This window comes from Talpa occidentalis, unplaced genomic scaffold, assembly GCF_014898055.3.
Source record: "Talpa occidentalis isolate TD23 unplaced genomic scaffold, MPIMG_talOcc4v2.1 talOcc4.7, whole genome shotgun sequence".
NCBI classification, from domain to species: domain Eukaryota; kingdom Metazoa; phylum Chordata; class Mammalia; order Eulipotyphla; family Talpidae; genus Talpa; species Talpa occidentalis.
Genome location: NW_023605083.1, coordinates 91,952,051 through 91,957,514, shown reverse-complemented (window position 1 = coordinate 91,957,514; position 5,464 = coordinate 91,952,051). Strand labels below are relative to the sequence as shown.

Genomic DNA, 5,464 nt, shown 5'->3' with positions numbered 1-5,464 from the left:
TAGGTATATTTTTGAGATAGTAATTTTGTTTCCTTCAGATAAATACACAGACATGGAATTACTGGATCATATGGTTGTTCTATTTTTAACTTTTTGAGGAATCTGTTTTCCATAGTCCTTGTACAACTTACACTCCCACCAACAGTGCACAGGTTTCCCTTTTCTCCACACCCCCAAAACCACTTGTTATTTCTTCTATTTTTGATAATAGCTATTCTAACAGGTGTGAGGTGACACCCATTGTGGGTTTCACTTTGGCTTGTTTTTGAAACTTTTCTTTGTCTATACCCAACCCACCCTCAGATAATTGAAAGAATCTAGTTGTAGAATTATAGTTCCAGATTAAAAATATATTTTTAAATGTTGCCTTTTCTATTTTTATGATTCTTTCTAATCACATTTAAAACTAAATTTCTGAAATGTTCAGGAACAGCAATTAAGACTTAACCACATGTGCTGTTGGTTTCCTTTCTCACCATTGTCTCTGGTTTATCGTGTTTTACCATTTCTGTATTCTCAATTCTGCTTCATGTTTATGTAGCAGGGTTGTAAATTTGCACACACACTCAGATGTGCAGACGAGGGAGATGCTTTATGTTCATGACCGATCTTTTCTTCCTTCCTTCCTTTCTCACACTGACAACAGAAGAAAACACATTAACGTGACAGTTAGCGGAATCTCTGTCTCCTCCCGATAAGACATTCCTTTTCGAGTACAGTCTCATTTCCAAATTCATCTCTTTTCCCAAAGTGGCACCTGGGCAAGGTGGGGGAGGACGACCATGTGGCTAGTCTCAGCTGGCTCCTGACCCAAGCAGATGGCCTGGTGTGGTCTCTGGCTGGAGTCTGCTGGGAACAACAGGACCCATGCGGTATGCTGTGGCATCTACTGCTACCCGCTGACCTTCCAAGCCCATGGCCATCAATAACCCTTCTCTGCCACCCCAGGACTCTTCTGGTTCTGGGTCCTCTCAGTAGGTGGGTGTCTCCTCACTGAGTCAGGCTGGGGGTCCTGCATCGCCCTGAATCACAAGAGGTCTTGAGTGGACTTGTCCACTCCTTCATCCTCCCTCTGCCTCATCTCAAATCCCTGATGGATACAGCTGCCTCAGGGTTTGAAGCCTCCCCACCCCTGCCTGTGTCCATGAGCTCTCGCATACCCACCTGGATGGTCCTGCCATATCAGGGTTCCCCAGTGCCAGACCAAGAAGAGGAAACAAGAACATGTGAGCCTGATTTCTTGGACACTCCCCTTTCTCTTCCCCTTCCCCTTCCCCTAGGTCCCAAAGAGTCAGGCTTAGTTTCCTTCAGAGGAAAAGTTAAGGTCTCTTTTAGCTGCCCTGCCCCCCTCCTCCCCTTTCTTCTTTTAGGGACCCTAGTCCCTACCACTTGCTCTTGAGATCAAGGACTGTTTTCTTCGTACTGTGAAATGAACACTGTGCTTTTGTGTTGACAGGTCTTATTTTTTTTTAAAGATTTATTTCTTTATGCATATAAGAGCGGGGGTACAGGCCAGAGGTGTGGGGGGTGAGAAGATTCACCAGAGACAGAGTGGGGAACAGAACAGGCAGATTGAACTAAGTACACTGCTGAGGGGAGCAGCGGGAGAGTCAGGAGGTCTGTTGCGCCATGTGGGTTGCTTCCTGGCTGGCTGGGAATCGAACTCGTGCTGCAGAGGCTGCAGACATCTTCATGTGTTGTGTCTTAACCCGTTGCACCACCTGGGAGGCACCCAGGCCTTATTTTTTGTTTGGAAATAGGGACTTACCAAGGAGGGAAATTATAAACCCAAAGAGAGTCCTCACAAGTTTTCCACAAGAGTTTCTTGACTGGTCTCCTATGTCATGAGGTTTTAAAAGCAGCGTCCATGCCATTATTCTCTGCTTCTATGTTTCTACTGAGTTTTCTGTTTTTATCATTATGTACTAAACCTCTAAAACCTTTTCCTCTGAGTGCCTCTCTTTCTATAACAGTTTGGTTTATTAGAAGGGGAAGTTATTGTAGTAAAATATACATAACACAAAATTTACAATTTAATCATTGTAGAACCATCACTACAATCTCTACCCCCCAAAATTTTCATTATAACCAACAAAAGTTTTGCACCCATTAAACAAAAACTTTCTCTTCCTCCTCCCACCAGACACTGCTCGCCTCCATTCTACTTTCTGTCTCTACAAATCTGCCTATCCTGGGTGCCTCATGTAGGGAGAACTATACAATATTTGTCCCAAATTTGCCTTATTTCACTCAGATGATACTTTCAAGGCTCATCAATGTGAGTCACATCTCAACATTTCATCCCTTCTTATGAACTGAATAAAACCCTACGGTGTGTGCACACCACTTTTTGTGTACTGAGTTGGTTTTTATGAGTGCAATATTCTGTCATAAATGTTATTGAATGCTAATTTGAGTATTTTAATTATAGTCCTGGGCTTCCCTGGTGGCACAAGAGGTTAAGCACCGCACTATGAAGCTATCTGCAGCCACTGCAGCACGAGTTCGATCCCTGCCAGGGAGCTAGCCACATGGTGAGGCAGACCTCGCCTGTCTCCCCTGCTGCTCCCCTCAGCAGTGTATTTCAGTCAGTCTGCCTGTTCTGTTCCCCGCTCTGTCTCTGGTGAATCCTCTCACTCCCCACACCTCTGGCCTGTAACCCAGTTCTTGTATGCCTAAATAAATCTTTAAAAAAATTATAGTCCTATTTCCTGCATTCCAAATTACCCTTCCTTTTTTTAGGATGCTGATGGTCCTTACTTGTGAGATGATTCCACCTTGCTTGTTCACACATAGGGGTGGCAGAGGCCAGCGACAACTGGAGGCTCCTTGGATATCTTCACAAGTTATCCTTTGCTTCTTCTGTGGGGCTCTCTCCTCCTCCCCAGCACCACCTGAGCACAGCGGGGGGCTGGCTCTGTGGCTGTGGGCTATCTGGAGACAGTGGAGTCAGGCAATGGGCAAATTTCCTACAGGGACTAGACCAGTCACCAGAGTGCCAAGGATAAGGCTGACCCGAGGGCACCATGAGCTGCTGGCTCACTGCCCTCTGGACCCCAGTGGAGCAGGCCCACTCTTGCCCACTTCCCCTCCTCCAGCTCTAGCAGCTGATCTCAGGGGCGTTCACGCACGGCCAGCCCAGTAACTGGACATGGCTGTACTGAGGTGGCCCCTGGAATTTGCTGGGGTGCTATACCCACTCACTTCTGCACCTGTCTCGGCAGTCCCCCACTGGCTTAGGAAGGAAGGAAGGACAGCACAGCTCAAAACCCCTCATGCCTGGAATGAAGGCCCCACCCAGAGGCTGCCGGCTCAGAGCTGGGGCCCTGCTATGTTTTGTGGGAGGTTTTCACACATTCGGTGGGGGAGCCCTCCTTTGTGGGCGCTCAGCCCAGGACCACTTGACAGCTCAGCTGAAAAGAAAACACATCTCCTCAAATAGCTCTGCTGCTGACATTCTCTCCAGGTTTCTGTTTTCCTGAAATGGATTCCTCCTCCTCCCCGCCCCTCACTCCCCCTTGTTGCATTTCTCTCTTTGATCCTTTCCCTGGAATGTGGTAAGAAAAGAGAGAAGAGTGTGTGGGACAGTCCTTGAAACCAGAAGGGAACAAGGTGATATTTGACAGGATTTTTAAATTGTGTTATGGTTTTCTCTTCTCCTGTCTTCCTTTTTTATATGTATTCGTACAAAAATGATTCCTCATGGTCTAGCATATTCCAAATTCACTGCATGATTGCATGATGTGGGGAAATATGTTCATTAGGATTATAGTTCTAAACTACGAAGTTTCATAGGTAAAGGCTCAGATCAGGGTTATAAAGTGCAGAAATTATGTGTGTATGTGAGTGCGTGCGTGCGTGTGCGTGCAAAAGTGTGTGTGCGTATATATATATATATACATAATTTTTTAAAAAGATTTATTTATACAAGAACCAGGGTACAGGCCAGATGTACGGGAGGGTGAGAGGATTCACCAGAGACAGAGTGGGGAACAGAACAGGCAGATCAACTGAAATACACTGCTGAGGGGAGCAGCGGGCGAGACAGGAGAGGTCTGCTGCGCCATGTGGACATCTCCGGAGCTGGCGGGGATCGAACCGGCACTGCAGAGGCTGCAGACAGCTTCACAGCGCTGCGCTCAACCGCCTGCGCCACCAGGGAGGCCATATATATATATATTAAAATACATATTTTAATATAAAATATTAAAATATATATATATATTTTAACTAGGAAAGAGGATCTAAATTAACCTGGATATATACACACTAAGGGCACATGTAGAGAACGAAATGAAGGCCTATTACCTAGACTCTGAAAAACAATGTTCTCTCCACCAGGGGGAGCTGTAGGGCTGTGTCTAAAGTTTTTGTTTTTTAAGAGAAATGTTTCTCCGTCTTTCTCGTACCAATTTTGAACCAGATTCTCCTGATAGACTCAGCAGAGGCAAAGAGGCCTCACAAGTGAAGGCAGAAAGCCTCAGTGGGTTCCTACAACTGGAGGCTCAGGGGAGAGGGCTTATTTGAGCCTCAGTGGACTCGGTATCTGGCGGGTCTGACTTCGCCTGGCCCTCTGACTGGCCTTGTCCCGCGGGAGCCTCCTCTTTCCCTTCCTCCCACACGCAAGCCCCGACAAGCAAAGACCCGCTTACCTAATGGCTTCAACAAAATTCCGAGCGAGTTGAGTCTCCAGCCTCTGATTGGCCTGACTTCGGTCAGGTGTCCACTCCAGTGTCTCAGTCACCTGGCACAGCGATGGGCTGGCAAGGTCAGGGTCACATGGAGCTTAAGGTGGAACCAGCCTGACCCAGATTACTCGGACAGAGGGCAGGGTGGGAGGCGCTGCAGACAGAGCAGCCTCCACGCCTTGAAGCTGGGTGATAACCACTGCACTACTGACGCTGAGCTGGGGGGTGGGTGCTGGGCAGTCCTCATGAGGTGAGGACCCAAGGGGCATGGAATGAGGTCGGGGGCGAGGGCCGCAGAGAACAGCTTGGAAGGTCAACTTCAAACTGGAGAGCCCCCTCCGCGGGCTGTTGTGAGCAGGCGGTGCTGGACTGGTGACTCAGGGGTAGGGGAATCCAGGGGGATGAAACATTTGGCATTTGGTCCCGTGAAGGGGTGAGGAGGGAGGTGTCCTCCACGTGACACGGGTGGCCAGGGAACTAAGAGGCAAAGTGCTGCATAGATCGCGGGGATGTACAAGTCACCAGAAGAGGAGAGCTGATGGAGACAGGCTGCTTGCTGGGGAGTGGCTGGCGCATTCACCAGGGGCCGTGGGGCTGAACTGCAAGCTCCTCAAAGAAGCACTGGAGAGTAAGGAGGATGCTAACCCAGCTCTGGGGTATGTGGAGTCTGGGAGCAGCCTCTGTGCAGAGAGAGTTCTTGAGTATAAAAGGAGGTGGGAGGGAATCTGTATGCATGTGAAGAATGCAGAAAGAACTGAATTTAACATGACCGATTA

General features: G+C 48.1%; 1 long non-coding RNA gene across 1 annotated transcript; it reads right to left on the bottom strand.

The window, feature by feature from the left end:
• Window positions 1-371: 371 nt before the first annotated feature.
• On the bottom strand, window positions 372-5,043 carry LOC119231731 (uncharacterized). Its single transcript, XR_005121931.2, has 3 exons — window positions 4,653-5,043; window positions 2,761-2,934; window positions 372-636 (listed from the first exon to the last, which is right to left on the bottom strand). It is a non-coding gene; the product is annotated as an uncharacterized LOC119231731 (long non-coding RNA).
• Between the last annotated feature and the right edge of the window lie 421 nt (window positions 5,044-5,464).